At 37.1% G+C, this 22,666-nt stretch overlaps 1 protein-coding gene across 1 annotated transcript in view; it reads left to right on the forward strand.

Annotated features, from left to right (window-relative positions):
• LOC311441537 (uncharacterized protein) overlaps window positions 1–22,666 on the forward strand; it is a 340,215-nt gene that overhangs the window by 232,264 nt on the left and 85,285 nt on the right. Inside the window, exons 11-16 of the mRNA XM_084529789.1 lie at window positions 398–525; window positions 8,155–8,419; window positions 13,645–13,799; window positions 15,517–15,726; window positions 17,083–17,281; window positions 22,357–22,454. The gene's annotated coding sequence lies outside the window, so the exon portion shown is untranslated. The remainder of the gene's footprint in view (window positions 1–397; window positions 526–8,154; window positions 8,420–13,644; window positions 13,800–15,516; window positions 15,727–17,082; window positions 17,282–22,356; window positions 22,455–22,666) is intronic.

A 22,666-nucleotide genomic window follows, 5' to 3' on the forward strand; every position in this document is an offset into this window, starting at 1 on the left:
AGACTGAAACATTGGCTGGGTGAAAATCCTCAGAAGAGGCATGTTTTGGGCATGCTTTGTTCACATGAAGGAAAATCCCTCAAGTCAAAACAGAGTAAACTAACTAATCTACTGCCTCTTTATATGAAACTGAGATTCTTTCAGATTTTTGGTCTGGAGCTTTTCTGATACTTTTTGACTTCTGTCTCTCTCTAGATTTAAATTTCTTTTCTCCTTGTCTATCCAAAGTAAAGCTAACAGTGGAAAAATGAGAATATCCTGAGTTAGAAGGGAACCACTGGGATCATTGAATCCAGCTCATGGATCTGCACAGGACCACTCAGTTATCCTGTTCTCATCACAGATAGAGCAAGTCTCTGATGACAAACAAAACTCAGTGTTCATTTTCTTTACACAGGCATGGAAATCCACCAAGGCTGACTCGGGAAATCTAAATTTTGCTGCTTTCCCAGATTTCTGAATCCTGGGAGTATGGAAAACTCCCTGGTATTTGAGATATGCAAGTAGTCTCCCAGCATATGATGTGTGAGTATAATCTAATACATTTATCAGGGAGCTAGAAAGTACATTGTCTTTTAATGTAAATGTTATAGCAAAGTCATTAGAACTAATTTCTTGAAACAGTTAAGAAAACTGACAGAGCATAGCAGAGTTGGAGACTGTTACTCTTGTTGCTCAGCTGACTGTTGTAGAGGGGCCGGGCTCAGTAGAGCACTGCACACAACCAGTAAATACAAATTGTTGGCATCACCTGAAGATTATTGTTATCTTTAGAAGACTGCCTGTGATGTGGGTAGTTTTAATGCACAATATGATGCATGGTATGAAGCAAGTTTTTCAGAATTTCAGACAGAATATGAATCCAGGAGCTGTGGAGGCAGACCTCGCCAAGGAGATGTGTCAACCAAATGATTAATTGTGGTGGCCAAATAGTTCTACTGAAGCTTCTGGAAAGTGTCCTCTTCTCACCTCATTGCTGGCTCCACAGGGCTTTGAATTGGGCTCTGTCCAGCTGACTTCGTAAAGGCTGAGTCTGCCTTTCCATTTTAGCTTGCATGAAGATCGTAGTTCTAAAGCAACTCTTATGATTATCTCCACTTTTTGTGCCCTCATTCATGTGTTGGTTACATAAACCAGAATTAGTTTTGGATAAAAGTAAACCAGATGTGCTCCAGAACTACATCTTGGTGGAGTCCAGCTACTAATAGGCACCCAGTCTGTGGGATCAAACAAGACCTAGTCCAAAGTTGGTTTTTGTTTGGTTGGTTTTTGTTTGTTTTTTAAATAAATGCTTATAATGTATTTTTTTTTGTCCTCAGTGTCAACTGTTTTGCTCTGTATATCTGATTCTTCTGGTCTGCACTATTTGCCAACGGTGTTAGAAGGTGCTCGGTCTGTCTGTGGTTCAGGTTCTTAAAAAGTGAAATGGGGAAGATAACACTTGACCACAGTTATCAAACAGTAAGCGTCTCAGATGAAAGCCTGAGTAAGTCCGAAGTATAATAACAAATATTTTAACTCTTAATATGGCCCCATATTCCTCATGCAATTCTTTCTAATTTAAAAGGTATGGATCTGAACTGTAAAAATACACAAAAATTAACGGCAATGCAAATAATTAAATGCTTATTAGATAAGCTCTGCTTGGTATTCCACACGGTTTTCAGTGCATGGTAATAGTTTATAGACCAGTTTCCTGTGCAGTGCTGCCAGTGTAGGGATATACATGTATAAAAGAAAAGGAGAACAGCAGTCTGTTGGTATAGCAGACTGCTGCTAAATAAATCTGTACCAGGCAGGTACAGTATCACCCTAAATGAGGCATAAATCATTAATCAAATTTTAGAAATAATCATACCAACCAAGGCAGTGTGGCATTGTGAATCTTTCATGAGAGAAAAAAATACTTTTTGCAGTGTTTTGTTTAATCTGTTTTAATAACAGTCAAATTTTGTTCACTGGGGAATTCATGCCGTTTAGATTTTTTAATTGAAATGTGAAAACAATGTACTCATAACCAAGTGAAATTAGATTTATGGCTTTTTTTTCTTTTTTTTGGTCTTTTTGAAAAACAAAGATACTTAGTACGCAACCTAGGAATTGATTTTGACACTGGGATATTGAGCCATTTTTGTGGAATTGCAAGAAAACATGATAAAACAATTACTTGCTATTAGTGCTGTAGCCCTTTGAACTGATGAAAGGGATACAGTCATTATTCAGATGTATTTTGCTTTCTATGTTAAAATATTATAAATGCACAATTGGTTCTATAAGTCCTTGAAAGATACAATATTCACCTTAATATTTCACAATTAATTTTGATCCATCTTAAGTTTCAGCATGAGTTCTCATTGGCAGCATGATGTCAATAAATCATCAGAGCACCATTGATCAACGGACTTATTTAACACTGCACAAACAGCAATAATTTATACTGGGCCACAAACCCCACATCTTGCCTTTGCTGTTAAGAGAGTTAATAATTTCACACTGACAGGTTATCAGGTTTTATCTAGACACAGAGTTAATATGAAAAATATTTGGAAGAGATGTGGGCAAAACACAAGTTGGGGTAGGTCTGATCCCAGATCTCTGAGCTGTTCCAAGTGAGACAGTCAATACTGTGTCTCTTAGAGCCTCAGTTTCTCCATCTGAAGAAATGAGGAAAATTATTCAGGTCCTTATAATATAATTACAGATTGACTGGGTCTCACTCTTTTCAGTCCATTTTCTACTTATGTTGTAGGATACCATTTCCAAAGTTCTGTTATCCTTAACCAATTTTCTTAGACTTTAGTCTGACTAGTCTCATTACATGTTTCTCTGCTCTCCATCCCCTGCTCATTTTTCTTTGATGTTGCATTTTCATATGTTATATTTCCCACATGCAATTGTAGGATTCAGCCTGTATTGGCTTTATTATAACTTTTACTATCTTCATAATGAACTGGCTCTGTTTTCTCATTTCATGTACTGAAAAGAAACCACTGTCAAATAGCAACCATTAATAGCATGAATTTCTTTATCTTGCTAAACAGAAACACTCAGATCTTCACCTGATAAATTTAGTAAAATTTGATCTAACTCTTCCTTCTTCAAAACACCAGCCTGACATCTAAGTTAGGTCTTAGATAAGAACAGTCATTAAGGCTTCCTCTTTGGGAGAAAAACAAAACAACAACAAAACAGAAATATTCAGAGAATGATTCAACATGAATAAGTTGAATCCTTCATACAAGAGGAAGGTGTATGAAAACCCTCCCCCAGGAAGAAAAGCAGAAGGGCAACCTTGGATGCATGGAGTCCTGGCTTCACATACTTTATACAAGGAATGGAATCATAGACAAGGTTGGAAAAGCCCTCCAATAGCTGCATAAACCAGATTTTTCAGACTGAGAAACTGAGCTGGGCAGATATGCAGGGGAGGTATGTAAAAACTGTAGAAGATCATGACTGATGCGGAGAGGTAGAAGTGCCCACAATTTTTCTGATACCAAAAGTGTGGGCATTTAATGAAGACAGCATTTTCAGACTCAGCAGACTGAGTTCTGCATGTGGCGGATGGCCATGTGCTGACTATGATGTCCCCGTGTGTTGTGGGAACTGACCTTTTGTGAAGATTCATTGGGCACAGGACAGGTTCATGGAAGAGAAATCCACTAAAGATGACTAATAGGAAGTCTCAGAGATGCAAAGTTTTGGAGGCTGGAAGAGTTTCCTGGGAAAAAAATGCTAAATTTTGCTACAGTTCCTTTCTTGCAGTAATTCCCAAGCATCCACTTTTGGTCACTGCCAATGACAAACTGGACATCTTTTGCAAGCTGGTGAGACTTCTTATAGTGTCCAGTACCTCAGTTATCTGCCTAAAGCTGGTGAATCTGTGCCTCTGTTTGCAATGGATAGTTGTGGGTTTCCCACAGAGGCCAGTTTGCACAGACCTGCTAATGGGCCTGCACCTGTGATCCAACTTGCACGTACACATATTAGTGTTTGTTAAGGTAAAGTCTCTAGCATAGCATTAAATTGAGTTTTAAATGAATGAGCTGATAGAAATGCCATCCAAATGATCACATTTCAGTTCAGCAAGACTGAATTTCTTTTCATTTAGGAGAGCTCTGATCTAATTTTATGTTTTCCCACTGGATTTTTATTTTTCCCAGTCAGCAGGGTAATGGGTTACATTCTGGTAAAACACACAAATATTTTCTAACTGCAAGCCATCATGTTTCAGTGGTTTCAGCTTTTCAGATTGTTATCTGCAACTGTTATTACTATGCTATTGTAACCACCACTTTTTTCCAGATTGAATGCACTGCTAGTTGAACTCTGATCCCATGGATAGAGTGTGAACAGCACCTTTAGTAAAACAGCAGAAGCTATCTGTTAAACCATGGCCATTTAAGTCGTCATAGTCTCTCTGTATATATTGAATACTGAAGAAAAAAAAAAAAAAAGGAAAAAAAGGAAGCTTGGTCTTTTACTAATGAATGTATTGTGTAAATTAATATAGTTAACCATTTTAAAGCATGGAGTACGTATATGCTGCATTTATGGGACTGAATTTCTAATAACTTTTCTAATTAGAGGCTGAATTCAGGTCCAAATGGGCAGATCTTGATAACTACGTAAATCACTAATCACAGCACTAGTGAGATCTTGATGTGTCTTCAATGCTTAATTTAGTCAGAAATCCTTAAATAATTAAGTGATTTTTAATTAAAGAAAATAGGGTATTTAGTTGGTTTATTTTTAGGCAAGAGAATATATATCAACACTATTCCTTGTTTTTATTTTTCTTTAATATCTTTTCTTTCTCTGCCTGGTATTTTGTGGCTTTTGGATTTTTTCTTAGTTACACATTTTTCTAAAAAACAATGACTTTGATTTGTAAATGTGAAAGTGTTCAATAAAAACCTATGGCTTCAAAGTGTCCTTATTTATATTTAAATCCTTCCTCTCACCTGCTGTTTGTTGCTTTTTAGTTATGTCACCAATATCACTGGAGCTCAGAAATCTAGCAAGTCTGCTCTTAACTCCCAGACATATTTTCCCATGTACTCTCTTGTCCCTGCAACTTCTGATGTAAAACAGATTTAAGTTTGTGTAGAGCAGAGGTCAACATGAAAGCTTAAAACAAAACAAAACAAAACAAAAGGCTGGCATTCAAGTTTTAGCTCTGGTTCCTATTATAACTCAAAGTTCTATTTTAGTAATTTTAAAATGGTATTATTGTTCTGCGGCCATACCCTGCCTCTCATTTGCACTGAATTTTTTAATGGCTGTGATGCCCAGTTTAGATAAACTTCTAGACTAGTTGATGATCATTTGACTGAACTGTGGACACTTTTGCAACAATAGTAAAATTGATGAGTATTTTGCAAATGGAGCTCTGTCAAGTTTGCATTTATTTTGCTTTAGGCTAAGTCCAAACACATAGCTTTGAACCCATTGTTCCTATTCCTGAGTAGTTACTTGCACAGTCATGACTTCGGTGAGACTTGGTTTGGGAAGTGGGAGTAGTTACTTCATGAGATTACTTCAGTGATAGGTTTCCTAAAACTTTATTGCTAAGTGCTTCATTTTATTTTTATTTACTTGTAATTTATTTATTTATTTATTTATAGAAAATAGTTTCTTCAGTTCTGTAGCTTTGTAGTGACACATTCGTTTCTGAATGCCTCAGTAAATAATCATGAGTTGTGTTGAGTGAGGGTTAAATACTGCATGCTCAATGTGTTACTCAATCTACAACTGTTGTATATATGTATCCAGCCTTCTGCATTTTTCAGTGCTTAATCAGATGGAAATTACAATTGGAGGTGTAATTCAGCATTGTGCTTAAGGTCATTAAGCCCTGTGGTAACGGGTAAATCCAGACCCTGCTGTGGCCTTATAAGGCAATTTGGCAAAGAAACGGGCTGTTTTACTGAGCCATTGAGACTCGGACAAGGTCTGTATCCCCATTAAGGGATGAAGCCCCACTGTATGAATTTGCTGTATTTTAACTTACATGGAACTTGTCTAAGCTGACAAGGATATATGCAGAGTGCCTGCTGGCTTACACCACTTCCAGCCTGTCTTTTTCTTCTAGGGAGAAGTAGGTACCCTGGGCAGCCCTGGAGTTGCTCCAAGGTTTTTGCCTTTCTGGTGTTCAGTTCAACACAGACTGGTCGAGTAATCTAGCATGAGCACAAGTCGCTGTGGAAAAAGAAGCGCTTTTTCTCCCTGGCATTTCATTCACGCAAAATGAATCCTGGGCTGGGGTAAAAGGGGAAGAAGACATTCATTGTAATAACTACAAATCAGAATTAAGATTAATATATTATGAAGGTTTAGGCCTTATCCTTTAGGGGATTGGGAATCGGACTGAAATTGGAGGGTTAAAAAAGTTATCTATAACTTCATAGGAGCTCATAAAAGATTGTATTAACTAGGGTAAGTATTCTGCCCATAGCAAAGTCTGAGAAGAACTCTCAGCTATGAATTTGCTGTTAATTTAGCACCTCTTTTGCTTTCCTCAGTGGTCATTTATTGTCCTTCTAGTAGTGATGGTTTCTTCATGCACATGAAAGACAGGGTGGAAGGTGGAGATCAGATGAAAAGGCATTGGTGAAATAGAGCCCTCTGAAAAATTAAGAGTTTTTTTTTTTTTTTTTTTTTTTAAATGCATACTTTAGCATGTTATACTAAAAATCATCATGGCCCTAGGGCTTTCAAATGTGTTTGATTCTTCTGTCCATGATGAAGAATTTGAGCATTTGGGGGTAAATCAGGTGGTTAATTTTGAAGTTGTTTGCTACAGAATCACAGAATCACAGAATTTTCTAGGTTGGAAGAGACCTCAAGGTCATCGAGTCCAACCTCCAACCTAACGCTAACAGCCCTCCACTAAACCATATCCCTAAGCTCTACATCTAAGCGTCTTTTGAAGACTTCCAGGGATGGTGACTCCACCACTTCCCTGGGCAGCCTGTTCCAATGCCTCACAACCCTTTCAGTGAAGAAGTTCTTCCTAACATCTAACCTAAAACTCCCCTGGCTCAACTTAAGCCCATTCCCCCTCGTCCTGTCACCAGGCACGTGGGAGAACAGACCAACCCCCACCTCGCTACAGCCTCCCTTGAGGTACCTAAAAAGAGCGATAAGGTCACCCCTGAGCCTCCTCTTCTCCAGGCTGAACAATCTTAGAGAACTCTGTGACACCTTGAACACAGTATAAAATCATATCTGAGATGGACATTGTAAGAAGCAGGACTTTATCACAAGATAAAGTGATATCACAACAGTTTTATCACAAGAAAGCTGTTCCCAGTGAGGAAGGGTTATTTGCAGGAGATTCTGAGATGAAAGGAAGGAGAGAATGAATCTGATGTGAGATTTGGATTGAGGATGCCATGGAGTATTCAAATAAAAGGTATTCTATAGAATCCACTGAAGATTTAAGTTTATTTTAGTACCCATCATTCCATGCACAAAAGCTCTATAAGCATACTAAAGTGTAGGAAGTTTTAGAAATTTCAACAAATGCTATTATTAACCCCAAGGTGCTTAAAATCATGAATTTGATTCTGACAAAATTTTAAATAATAGAAACAATACATGCAATACATATAATAAAAGCTAGTGTCATATTTTCAAGCATCATCTGATATTAAGCATTGTGAACATTGCCTTTTTATCATCAGACTTAATATATGGCATATCCTCTGTTGTCACATACAAAAACTAAATAACTGAGACTTGCATATGATCTTGAGCTGGCAATGTTGTCCAGATGGCACCCTTTTTTCCTCAAACTGTGGCAATCCATCTTCACCCTTGTTTCCATATTAATTACTTATCCACTTTTTTGTATGCTGGTTAAAGCTAAGAAAGTAGGATTTTCAGGTCCTATTCCTAACTCTCTTGCAGTACAACACTGAAACATTGTTGTTTATAATCTTGACTTTTATTTATTTATTTTTTATGATAAAATCAACACAAAAGATGTGTTGTAAATTCTGGTTAAAGTTGAAGGTTCATTCAATCTTGTGTATGTTCAGTGGTCTCTTGTTTCATACATATGGTGAATTTACCAAGCGAATACTGGTAGTCTAAAATGTAAAGATAATTTTTTGTTTTGTTTGTTTCTTTGTTTGTTTGTAATTACAGGAATACTGACATCTTAAATGTTCCAAAATTCCTGCTTTTGCCTCTCTTGCTGGTGATACCAGTGGAAAAGAGCATATTCTACACTACTCCAGAAGTTAAGCTTTGTATTTTAATGAACTTGCAGTTCTTCCCTTGGAAACAGAAGATACAATACTGAAACAACTACAGATTCTCATGTGACTATTAGAACACATGGCAGTCAAATGAAACACTGTCTCAAGAAAGCTGGTTGTAGACAAAATTTCCACAGACACCAAAGGATCTGGTAAGAGCTCATGTGCTAGAGAAAACATTCAAGGCATTACTGCATAAAAATATTGCAGTGCACTGCATTTTGTTTGCTGGAGAGTCACATGCCCTATATTGTCCTGCCATAACTACTTCAGAGGGGTTCACCAAAAGAAAAAGGGCAGTTTTCAGAGCATTGGTTACTTCCTTCCATAGACAGGACCAACAAGACCATATTATTTGTATGCAAATTATTTTTAATGTTTAAAAAGTTGTATTATAGTTACTTAAACATCTTGTTTTCTTGCTGCTGTCTGAATTAAGTAGATGAAAATTCTGTCCTCAAAATCTCAAGTTTCAAAAGAAACATGACTCTCTGGATTGTCTAACTTGCTTTCTCAGAGATGTGTCAAGTCTAGTATCTCTGTGTGAAACACTGATGTGACAGACTGCCATACTGTAATGTGTGTAACCACCCCAATGATGCATCAACTGGAAGGGGTTCCCAAAGATTCAGTTCACACATGCAAACACACACACAAAAAATAACATGAGGAAGAAGCAGTTTGGGGAAGCAGAACGTTAATCTTTTTCACAGTTTGGGACAGTTTTAGTTATGAAGTATTTGTAAATGTTCAATCAATTAGACCGCTTGATTGTCAAACTTATTACTTTGATGGCAGATTATCTTTTGCAAGAGAAAAGCTTCTCTTGACCAAGACCTTTTATGTTAACTGCTCCAGAAAGAGGCTGTTATATTTTCCATAGGACATAAATATAGATGCAGGAAAAAAAGTGTGTAATATCCCGGTATCTTTGGCCAAATTTCAAGATTTTCATAGGAACAGGTTAGTTAAACCTTTTACACTCTCAAATTAGGGGGGAAAAGGCACTTTTCCCTTCCCATCAATAATTATGTTTAATAGAAATAGTCATCTGGTGACTGTAGCTTATTTAACGTTTGTAGTAGCAACTCAGTACTAATTGCATATAGATTCACATTTACAAGTTGAAGAAACTGCATGAAAGCTACTAATTTCTCCCTAAATTTTCGAATACTTTTCCAGAGTGTCATTTCATGCCTGTTTTACTTGTAACATATTTAAGTTCAAAATTTGGCAATTCCAATACTAGATAACATCACATTTATAATATAGCAGCAATAGAGGCCTCAGTGAGACTAAACTGGCCAAACTGAATCCGTTTCCTTTTGCATAACGTTATCATATCTGGAAAAAGTAAAGTTATACAACTAGAAACCCTAATGTCCACATTGTGTGTATCTTCTGTCAGTTTCTTTTTTTACTCCCTGGATAGATACAATGCTGGGTTGTATCTATTGGGTCTCATCATCTCATAGGCCTGTCTTCTTGGGCTATACTAACTGTATACCCCAGAGCTTTTGCTGAGTGTTGGCCAATTGTTATCCTCACTTGTCCTTAGCTTCCACATTGCCCTGCTCAGAGAAATACAGGGTATTGTACAGGTCTGCCACAACTGAACCTCCTCATAAAACTACATGAAACTGAACATCTGCCCCTGCACAGAGATGCATGGATGAATTTTATGCCTACAGAGAGTCTCACTGTATGGGGTCAAAAAAGCTCACAGAGATGCCTTAACTGTTTAGGGTAATATTTTTGGATTGTCATATGCTGTCACAAATAGTGTCATGCTGTAAGAGAGGCTGATGAATTGCTTTGATATCTGCTGGTCAAAGTGGTGCAAACAATAGGTTTTCCAGCTGATATCAGTTGAGCAGAGGATAAGTGACCCTTTAAGGAGAATTATCACGTTCATTAAGGCAAACCATTTTGTGAGCTGGTGTCACACATCCCTTTCCAATCACACTGAACTGACACAAAGCTTCAAGCTTCAGGGGAGGTATTTGGAGTGAAAAGTCTGTCATATTCAGTGTAGATGAATGGTTGGAAGATGTCTTTCTCAACCACAGTATAGCTTTATGACAGTGCATTTTTATATGCGATGGTAAATTTTGTGGTACTTATATATGTTGTACACCTTAATGAATGCTGTCAGTACTGTAGTTAAGGCATGGCATAGGTTGAAGTCTGATACAATAAAGCTATCCATCTGACTAGCAGTTCTCTGTAAAGCTTGTGCTGACAGAATCAATAGGAGCAAGATGGCCAACATATGGTGAAGGAGGGAGGGAAGAGAGGAGGAGGATATGGGCAAAGGTGGGTAACTCCATGAAAAATGCGAACCATGGATTGGTGATTTAGCTGGCATCTGGGTGCCATGGAGGGAAGGCTTGTAAATACAGAGAGACGGAACTAAGAGGGGACATAGGAGCAAAATCAACACCAGAAGAGTACATGCTACATACTGTTGTATTTCTTGAGTATCACTTTCCAAATCTGTTATCAGGAAGGGGAGAAAAAAAAAAAAAAGTTGTATTAAACTTTCTTTTCCAATGCAAGGGCAGAGCATACCTGTCAGAGAACAGGAATGCTAGGTTTGGCAGCCCCATGATGGCACTGGAGGCAGCAGCAAGCTGGAGGTAATGTCCCCTCTGCAGGAGAGAAGAGTGCAGGATAAATTCAGTGAATACATTTTATGTGGACTATCCAGAGCTGTCTGCAGTGTGGGAGCAGATTAAAGCAGAATGTTTAGTCAGTGGAGCACAGCCACTCATGACAACCCAAATGTTGTTCAAATGGGGAATTGATTGCAGTTACTCTCTCTCCTGTTGAAGGCAGTCCCTGTGTTGGCTGTAGGAGTTTGACAGAGCGCTGAGCATGTAGACCAAAACTAAATCATAACCAGAGTCTGTCTGAAAACTTGTCTGCCAGCAAGCATAGCAAAAATACTGTCTGTCCAAGTGTTGCTGAAGCTGAGTTAAGATGTATTGCAACAGCTGCCTCACTAATTTTGACTGAATGAGGGAGTCTTGGCTGCTTGCTTTTGACTGCATGTAACCTTTTCAAAAGCACCCAAATATCTTAGGAGTCTGAATTTCATTGAAAGCTGAAGGGTGACTAACATAAACAACAGTTTAAATGCAGTGAGATTGCCTGAAATGGTCTCATAAATCTCAGAGCTCTCCTTCTACTCAATTTTTGTCAGTTTGAACTCTGTGGAAGTTGCATAGTGGCTGGATGATTGTTAAAACAGTGTTTAGTCAGCCAAATCTGGCTGATTTTTGGAACAGTCTTTTTTTTTTTTTTTTTTCCCCAGCCTGTCTCTTATTACCCTTCTTTGCTCACACCTGCTGTTTTCCTCTGGGACTTTGCACTGACTGTCTCATCTTGGTCTGTAGGTGTGTGGTACTGCATGTATGTGCCACATGCTGCCCAGTGTGGTGGTGAGCAGGGAGTGTTCTCATGAAGCGTGCAGCATGCCAGCTCTCTGTATTTCTGTGAGGACTGGAGCTTGCTTTTTTGTTTGTTTTGTTTGTTTGTTTGTTTGTTTGTTTTTTCCCCTGTGGATCTTTTACATGCAAGTCAGGCTTCACATAGCCCACAGTCAAAAAAAAAAAAAATTCTCCACTATCTCCACTACAGAGACAAATAGCAACATGTGGCTGGAAGATAACAGAAACGTACATGCAAGTGCAAAAATTAAATATGGAAATATGAAAATGAGGGGGTTTTATTATTTAAAGCAAAAGAACTGATTCACTCGCCATTGCTGGAAATTACATGGGGCCTTATTTCCTTAGCAGCCCATCTCAGAAGAACAAAATAGAAAAAAGGTAGAATCCTGTAGATAAGAAGCACCATCTCAGTACCCAGTCATGTTGCTTGCCTTGGCAGTGGGAGTCTTTTGCAAAACTTTGCAGACAGCCTGAAAAAAAAACAAAACAAAACAAACAAAAAAAAAAAAACAGAAAAAGATAAAGGCAAAAGAACATGTTAGAACAAAATGCAAAATGTGCAGGATGCAGATGTGCAGTCTTCCTGCTTTCCTGGTCCTGTCTCGAGTCTTGTTGCCGCCTTACACCTTCCTATGAAACACTGGATTTATTTTTGGTAGCTGTTTCTTCATCTTCCACTACCATGTTCTGCAGCTCCTCCCTCCCCGTGTCCCTTCCCCCTGCCCATAGCCCACACCTTTGCCACATACTTAATGTAGAAATGATTACCTTTGCTTCTTGCAAACTGCCCCTGCTCTGTGGTGGTTTGAACAAGTTGACTGATTGCTGCAAAAGAATCACGGTGTTCAGCAATGAGGCTGGTTGTCTCTGAGCCACATCACACTGGAGTCCGCAGTTAAGAACTGCCTCCAGGAGCAGCAGAGAGACAGAGATACAGACCCTACTATTAAGGATGCACACTGCTGGGATCACTCTCTTCCTTCTGTTAATTTGTTCGACTGTGTTTAAAAAGGGATAAAGCAAAAGAACCATGATCCCGTAATTTTCATTAGTTTCCAAGAAGTCAAATTGTCAAAGTACACCTTAATAGGCAAGAAAATGAATTATCTAGCATTCCTCCTTTTATGCAAGGGCTTTGTATGAATTTTGTTCATTGGGTTGGGACTGTCTCTTGCCAGGGGCCTTTGCTGTGAAAGGTAAAATTAGAAACCAAGCCTAATGTGGGCCAATATTCCGATATATGTAATACAGTTCTATGGAAATGAGCATTCATTTTAAGTTAAATTATCTTGGCCTGTGTGTGGAAGCAGTCCTGATTTTGGAATCAAGCCAAGCCCCATTTTCTGCATATAGACAACAAAATTTTGGTTGCAAAAATGAGCAATGACCCATCAAATTTACTTACTGGAATACATCCTGAACATTGCGAGTGCTCCAAGACAGAGCACGAGGCTGCATTTTTTTTGCTTACTAAAACATGAACAAAACACATTTTTAAAATTAGATAGATAGATGGTTTAGCTCCAGCGTTTCCCAGTAAGTTAGTTTTCCATTAAACTTTAAAACATTAAACATCTACACCACATGCTCTTCACTGTCACCCATACACAATGTTCTTACAATTTGTCCACTACTTCACGCAGATATTTACTCTTCTCTATTTGTTTCCTATGATTTGATACCTTATTTTCCCTGCTTCCCTCTATATTTACTTTTTCCTTACACTGTTTCTCTTATTTAACTTTTTCTTCCTCTTGACCAGCTCCTTTCCAATGGCTTTTATTTTCTAGAATACCTATAATTTTCCTTGGCTGGTAACAAACCTCTGATTGACCAGTCCTTAGCTTTGAAGTGTGTCTTTTACCATCTCAGCCATACAGATTGTCTACATTAATTTATCTTCATCATTGCCCAACGTGCAGTTCCTCCAAACAACTCCTGTTTTCCTGGGTATCTGTCAACTGGTCATGTTCGGAGACACTGGGAAAGTAATGTGCTTTGAAGATTTTGTTTCCTGCTCATTGCCTGAATGGGAAACTGCTGAGTTTCATCTCCTCCCTTCCACAGTTAACTCCAGGTATTTATTAAATATTTGATATTGTATGAGTCAGAAAAAGATAAACTATTTCTTGTCTTTAAAAAGTACACAAAATCTAAAGTTTTCACTTTACCTACTCCTGACTTGGTCCATAGAGGTGAGAAGGTGGAGACATGGCCACCTCCATATCTCCTCGGAAGATTAGGGTAATGGGAGAGGATTGGTGTGGCCTGGCCTGTACTTCCCATGATACCAAGTGCAGTGAACATATAGGTGTGAGTTACCATGAGAACTGGAGTAGATTATCCTCCCCTGGGTTGTCAGAGGGTTGATGAAACCTAGTCAATAATTGTACTGTGCACATTTTGAAACCAATGACAAATCAGACTCCTGCTTTAATATACAGAACATTCATCACCACATTTCAGATAATATGTCTCTTGGAATGGTTGCTTAAAGAAAGCATGGATAAAAAATAGAGGGGTCCAGTTCGGGGTTATAATATTCTCTTTGTGTATGGCTCCTCTTGTGGAATATGGGGAGGTTGTAAAAAAACTGCAAAACTGCACAGAATTAACATGCAGTAAGTTAAGTGAGTTCATACCTCATGTATTAAGTAAATAACAGCTCTGCTAGAGAAATACATACATATGTTAATATTCCAAAAATAAACAGATAGCAGGCAGCTTCATGTGCCTGTAAAGACTTTGTTGTGAGTAGACTGACAGAATAATAACTGCCATTCTGGAAATGAGATCAGGGATCAAAAATGTTTTCACAGTTGCGAAAGTAACAAAGAAAAGCCTGCAATTTCTGCCTGATTGCATTGGTCACTCCTGTCACCAACTTTCCCTTTTTTTAAAATGGAGAGATGGTTGTTGCTAGGTAGGAAGGAGTATTTTTTGTCTTCGTAATACACTCTTTGATAACCTATGGGAGGTCTTCAGTAGGAGTCTTCTGTGGACACCACTATGACCAGGAGAGCTTTACCAGTTTTATGATACCAAGACAAGTTTTGTGATGTGTACTCAAATTTTTATTTATTTATTTATTTATTGGGGGGGGAGGGGCAGGGTAGTGGAGGTGTTATTGGAATTTTGGAATTATCTATCATTTCAAAACAAAACAAAAACCCTTTTGTTCACTTGTGGTTCTTGTGGTTTTAGTCCAAAAAAAAATTCTCTGAATATGACATGATGATTAAAGCTGAGGGATATTATAGGGCTGCAGCAATGTAAGAATTGTACCAGGACGGTACCATATCTCTGGCAAAAGCCAGGGTCTGAGAATTCAGTTGAAGGCAGAATTTGGTGATAGCGAATGAAGACTATACTGTTCCAGACACAGGTCTCTTCTTATTTGCCAGTAATTCAAGTTAACTGCAGAAATACAGGAGATTCTTGTATTATACAAATATCTGACTTCTTCTTTTAATCTGCTAGATTTAATCTGACTTCAATGAAATATTATGATATTGCATACCAATAGCCTAATTATCCAAAGTGACGAAAGAAGGCTTTCCTTTTATTGGTTTTGAATTTGCATCTCTTTATTATCACTCCTTGTCCTTGTGTTACAAAACAAGGAGAACAGACGCACTAGATCTATATTATCTAAACCAGTCACAGTTTCACATACTTTTATCATGTTCCAGGGGAAGCTGTGCTATTGTTTTATACAATGCAGTAGTACCACAGTACTTCAAAGAGCTCTGTGAAAAGTAGTTCCTTCTATTCCCACTGTTATCATTTCCTAGGACATTAGAAAAGATCCCAAACCCCAGAGGTTGGATTAAGATCTTCACTTCTTCAAAAGCTGAGGTCAGTGGCTCCTAGCATTTGGTCTGCATTTCTTCCCACTCAGTCTGAGACAGCTTCCAAATAGAATCCCTCCGCCTAACAAGCAAGCAGGTCTTCGAGGCAGCTGTTTCTGCTGTTGTGCCCCTAATGAGTGAGCCCTAAAGAAGGTAATTTCTTTTCTCTTAATCCATTATGTAGCATCAGGACCTGAATTCAAAACTTTCTGTGATTTAAAAGGGTTTTCCCTTAGTGCTAGTTTGTTTTGTTTTGTTTTGTTTTGTTTTGGAGTAAACTATGCACCTGATACTACTCAGACCCTAATTACTGTAAGTCAGACACTTTTTTTTTTTACAAGAAACCCTTTTGTGTTATTAAAATACAGAAACGTCTAACTGTCTGACTTCCATATAAAGGGGAAGGGAAAGGAAGGAACCACACATAACTGGAGTTACTCGAGCATAAGGTATTTTTATTCAATTGAGTCCTTTAGTTCAGATTAGGATCATAGCTTCTTTTGAGCGTACAAGTTACTTTGAGTTCTTAGTTCAGTGTTGAAAAACTAACACTTCTAGACATCTCTGACAAGTTTGAATAAAAAGCCATTAGGACCTACTGAATTTAAATCTTAAGGGAAAGTTGAATTTACAAAAATGCCTGTCTACATTGTATTTGTATCTTTACAGAAAGAAATAATAAAAGTTAAGGCAGCATAGGACAAGTCTTATTTGTATTTCAGATCTTAATACTAGGAGACAAAGACCTGTATGTGACAGCAAAGAATTTTGTAGAGGATTCTGAGGAAACAGGAGAAAGATTTTGCTCATGATGAGCGTCATGAGCATTTTTTCTCATATCACTGTGTAGCAAGAGGCAGTTGTGCCAGTGTCAGATTCACAATCTTTTGGAAGACTGTATTGATTGATTTATTTAGCTGTACGTATGTGACATGGGAAATATAATGTATTTATGTATGATTTAATAATATAATAATAATAAATAACATAGTTTTTATGCTTTAAATCCACTGGTTTTACAAAGAAGGCCAGTGTTTTAACAGATGAATAACTCGGAACTGACCAGGAAGAAAGAAAAAAAAATGCCTCTAAAACTAATACATTTCAAGGAAGCTGTTCCTTCTCTGTGACTTACAGCAACAGACTGAAAGTTAATAAAGACAAATGTAACGTTTACAGGGTAATAAGAGATTGTGGAAGGAAATAAACAAACCTAGGATATAGTGCATCTAAGTAAACACAAAGGTTGTAAAACCTTCAAACTCAAATATCAAGAGCACTGCAAATTAATGCTGCACACAATAGACCCTTTGGAAGCTAACTGAAACCGCCCCCATGTATCTACATGAGGGCCATGCATAACAATGCATGAGCTGGATTTCCATTAGAGTTTCCTCTGCAGGCTGTCAGTTGTTTGAAGAAATAACAATTTCCTAGGCATGAAAGCTTTTTCAGAATGTTCCCACTGATGTGTAATAAAAGTGACTTCACTTTTTTTCTTCTCCTTAGGCCCCACCCCCTAAGATGTGACTTTGGCGGGGAAGAGGATGGACGTAGACCCTCAGCCCCCTATCAATTTACCTTGCCTGGATTATCAGTGCAGATGTTAAAATAATTGAAGGTGTGGTAGGAGATACAACCCCTAATAGCTTTTCCAATATGGAGATTACCTAGGCAGAGAATGCCAGAGTACCTGAAGAATAGGCATGTGAGTACCTTATTAACATAGCACCATTCAGCCGCAGCTGCATATCTGGAAAAAAAAAAAAAAAAAAAAAAAGCTTTAAAGAGCCTATTCATCTGTGTTAATGGGCCCATTGCACAGTACATTGTGTGGGAAATTAAGTCTCTGGCTGTGAACTTCCTGTGCTGTGCAAGCTGCCTTGACTCTTTTTTATTGCTTCAGTGTTATTATCTCCTCCTGGAAATAAAAACAATCATGTTCTCACATTTGAGAAGCCAAAACATTCCCAGATAACAAACTGGTTGAAAGTTTCTTTTGTTTCCCTTATTAAGTGAAAAAATATGTTTTGAAATTAAAGTAAACCCTAAATTAACATCAAAGCCCATCAAATTAGCTGAGCTGTCATACGCATGACAATGTTGGGTTTTCTTTTTTTTTTTCATCCCCTGTAAAATACACAATTTAAATTGCTTTCCTATTTATTGTTCCTTCCTTGGAATTATTTTTTTTGCCACAAAATATGTTAATTTATTCAAATGAGACAAGATTTTTGAATGTTTAACTGGTAAAAGAACTGATTTCCTGCTGAAAGACTGAGGTAGAAAATAACATATTTTTAATGCATTTTTCCAAAATATAGCACCTCTTCATTTTAGCTCTGAGTGGACTGATTCTTTAAACGTAGATCTGGAAAAGTATACAAAGAAAAGGAAATCTTGCTTATTCAGGTATTTTCAAGCTCTGTCATCAATTTGAGAGTAATATATTATATTGTACAGCCTATAACACCTTTCACCAAAAAACAATTATCATCAGATATTTAAACAATTTTTCCGTCCTTTATGATCTAAATACTGCACATTGCATCATCGTCATCATCATTATCATCATTATCTTCATCATGCTGATAAAAGAAAGGACTAATGATCAATACTGATTACAACTCAATTAAGTTTTTCCCTTTTTTTTATTATTTTATTTTATTTTATTTTATTTTATTTTATTTTATTTTTAATCTTGCCTGTTCCATTCCTTCCGCATTTTCAAGTTAACTTAATAAGTTCAACTATTTAACATGGTTAATGAGCATACTAGAATATAACTGGAATCATCATTGAATGTGCTGTATTCCTTTCATGGATCACACTCAACTTCCCTTGGACAACACTAAAATATAAAGAGCTGTCAAAAAAAAAAAAAAAAAAATCAGAACCCTTGCTGTTAGAAAATAAGAGTTCTTGATGTAAATTGCAATAGAATTTAGCTCTTCAGATAAAATATCTATTTAGAAGCTCTGTAAAGAAGTCTAGGAAAAGCTGAAGTAAAGTTGGCTCACTCCAAACCAGTTAACAAAAAGTAGATATAGTTGAAGGAAGGCAATATGGAGCAAGCCTTGTAATACAAACCATCATTTTATCCAGTCTGTTTGCACAGACTTTCCTTGCACCCATCCTACCATCTTATTATTTTTCTTCAAAACGTTATCTGTGAAGTCTCTGGGACAAGGATGTTTGGTACACAGAGTACCTTGCTCTGTGCAAATTATTATTGCTGCTGGTAGAGACTGCACTAAGAGCTCTTTGGGCGTCAGCAAGTCCGACAAGTGATGATATAGTAATATCAGAGGAGAAATCAATATTTCATATTAGTTAATGATTTAATTATGGAAATCCTTCCCTTAATGCCATTTGTTAACTAAAGTCACTATAAATTGTATTCTGTTCAGCTCATCTTTCAGTGTCACTCTGAATTACACCTTCCTGACATTTAGATATTGGAATATTAAACAGATTTCTCTTTGCAGTCCAGTCCAGCACTTCTTTCACAACACAAGCCATCTGGGAATATGTACCCATTAATGCTCTGGGAGGCACTGTTGAGAGTTTGCATATTTTAAAAAGTCAGAGAAAATGAGAACTGCAGGAAGACCAACACATGGCACTCTCATTACACCAGTAGATTTGGCATCAATATATTACTGCCTTTTTTTTTTTTTTTCCAGTGGTATTTTGTGTTGTACTTATTTATTTTCCTTTGGTTGACTTTTTTTTTTTTTTTTAATGTTTTGCAGGTTTTATACTACAGTGCTGAGAGTTTAAAAATATACAGTGAAGTTCCAGGGTAGCCATTCCCATTTAGTCACTTTTTCACAGCAATGTCATTTTTATATAGCAAATTTTTTTTCAAACAGTTTCTGTAAAGATAATTCAGATTAATGGGCCATTTACAGTCTTGCTAACTTACTAACTGGCTATGTGCTCTAGGTAATCAGGGTGACATTACTGCCGGCACAAAAATGACATCTCGTCATCAAAAATTTTCTTCATTGGCACAGAAAATGCCAGGCACATCACCTCTGACTGTGTGGCCACCACATCTATTAACCTTATTGATTTGGAGTCATGCTGTGCCACACTGGAAAACTACTCCCTGCTGAAAGACTCAAGTGGATCAATCCTGAACCATGAACAAAAACTCAATAACAAAATGTAGTAGGCACCTTTCTCCGTTAAGTATTAAGTATTAAGTATTCCTCAAAGTAAATCACATTAGGGAACATCATCATAAGGAACTTCCCTTGGGATTCTGTGATCTCCCAGAGAAAAATAGCAAACCTGAGGGAAAAGACGTTTATATTGCCAAACGTATATTATGTCAGTGTTCTCAAATGTTTTACTATAATTATATTTTTATTTTATGCTGTAACTCATTTCCCTTTTCTAAACCTTAAAATTCTAACTTGCCATTTGTTTTTAATGATGATCATTCCTGGTATGTCACCTATTGACAGGTTACTCTGGAAAATAAAGTTTTCTCTCCTTTATCAACCCTTCAGAATTTTCATGTATTTATCAGAATTTATTTTTGAGGTCCTCATTGTGATGGGGATTGAAAATGAAGCAAGGCATCTAACTCCTTTCAGCCTCATACAGTTAACAAAGAAGGCAACAAAAGGCGTTCCAGAGCTTCATATTTCCTGACAAAAGATAGCGGACTGCAGCAAGCCTCATTCATATTTAAATGTTTGTGGCTTTGGAATTAGAAGTCCATCTTTCATGTTATCCTTTTCTATCCTTTTTTTTTTTTTTTTTTTTTTTTTTTTTTTTTTGATGGCAGTGGCGGTGGTGGTGTTTGCCAGCGATGGAAACTATTTCCCAAACATTAGTGTGACTTTTCAGTTTGTAGAACTTCTGTTCCTCGAAAATACTCCCTGCTACAGACAACTGAGGCTTTTTTTTTTTTTTTTTTCATTTCTTCATTTAATAACCGTTGAACATCAATGTAGTTTTTAATTGTCTTGGAAAACTCAGTTAGGACAAGAAAAGTGTGGGTACAACCAGTGTGTGCACATGTAAGTAATTACTGATCATAGCTGAGTAAGTTTTATTCAAGCTGTTGGGACCCCTCTCCTCACGAAAAATTACTCACATGACTAAGGGGCACACGACATTACAGGAACGTTTCTCTTGCTCAGTACTGTGACAACAGTATTTTTGCCCAAGGGTCTGATTGGAAAACTTGACAAAACCTATGGCCATAAGGTTTAATTTTGCGTTGGTTTTAGTGTTAATGAATAGAACAAAGTTTGTTAAAAATATTCCTTGGACTATGTTCAGCCATGCTTAACATCTGTATATTTATATGTATTAAATATTTTTTTTTTTCAAAGAAAATTCTGGATTATGAAAAAAAGGAAAAGCAAATGAAATGACATTAGAAAATATTATCAGTTGATTGAAAAAAAAAAGAGATTTTTCAAAGCCGCATAAAAGTCTGGAAAATATTATTTTTATTCCTTAGGAAATAACCCTGGGCTACTAATTAATGTCATGAAATTAAGGCCATTTATCTGAAAAACTGAAAAAAGATCTCTATATGCTCCAAAGTTCAGTGTTTGTCCCTGAGCTCTAACATGGGATATACTGTGTGAAAGTCTAACATGGGATACACCATATATCATCTCTATTTAGAGCCCCTAGGCAGGAAGTATAGATAAAAAAAATAATCAAAATTACTGTTTTTCTTTACTGAACGCCCTCCAAGGAATTCATTGGAATGAGTTCTGTCTGCCCATCTAATTGATAATTATTTAATTAGCAATTTATAATGATAATGGGATTTTACCCCCCACCAGTCCATCTTGTCTGTAAGAAAAATATAAGTAGACAACCTTATGTATTATTTTACCACTTTTGGCAGTTGGCACAAGATATTGTGGGCCAGCGTTGTGATTCCCCACAGTTAAACCATAAAAGCAGTGTATTCATATATTTCCTTTGCCCACAGTGTTCCCTTTTCTCATTACTGTGGGTGACTGGCATTCTCACAATGTGTGTGGGTGCACAGGCTTGTTGTGTCACCATGGACAGTTCTAAGAGCAGCTTCATTAGTTCTTTTTACAACAAAAGCTATTTTTTTTTTCCCTGCCTTCTCATTCTTTCCCTTAGTTGGCATGCGGGTTGAATTTTTCTTGGACCCCCTGCTTGACTTTTTTTAGAGCTCCTTTTGAACAGTGCAGCAGTGTGAACACTAGGAATTGTAACTGATAGACTGTTTGTAGGAGAACTCATGAAAGTTCTCTTTGTTCACTTCACATCAACCAGGTTTATGCAGACCCTCCCCCACCTCAGCCAAACAGGGAAAAGGAAATCCACTTTTAATTATACATTGATGGGAATCACTATATAGTGAAATTGCATCAAGCGGAGAATGCCCACTTTATACTCTTTTATGTAAGAATCCCAGAGAAGCACTGCCATAAAAAAAATGGACATGCAAGCATAGCCTCGCCAATATAGCCAGGCCTGACTAATTTAAATCAGTTTGCCAACTCCACTTCCAATCCTGGTAAAAATTTTCAGCAGTATCTTTGCACTATAAGAATGTCTTGTCCCTTAACCCTTGAGCCTGTTAGGTTTAGTTTTTGAAACCTTACTTTTTTTTTTCTTTTTTTTTTTTTCTTTCCCAAAACTATGTTGTTGTTTGGTTGGTTGTTTGTTTGGTTGTAAATGTGGAAAAAAATAAAAGATTTACACATGTAAGGTATTTTCAGAATTTGAACTGATGCTATTGATACCTTTCCCATGTTCTTCCCTCAGACAAACACATTCAAGACACTGTGTGGAGTCCTGAGGGCAAAAAGAAAAGAGTTCTATATGAAGGTGGAATGAAAAGATTACACTACCTTGCGAGAAGTGTAAGTAAACAAGAGAAGCATTTTATGATTTTGCCCAGTGAAACAAATGAAAAAAATTTAAGCGGTACTGCAGGGACCTCTGAGATTATAAATCATTTGAGTAATATGCTAATAAATATGTAATGCTAATTTTCTTAGACTTTTTAAAATTAGTATCACAAGATACCATTAATATGATGATGACAATGCAAGATATTCGGCTTTACTATGTA

The sequence above is a fragment of the Aythya ferina genome (genome assembly GCF_964211825.1).
Source record: "Aythya ferina genome assembly, chromosome: 9".
In the NCBI taxonomy this organism is placed as follows: domain Eukaryota; kingdom Metazoa; phylum Chordata; class Aves; order Anseriformes; family Anatidae; genus Aythya; species Aythya ferina.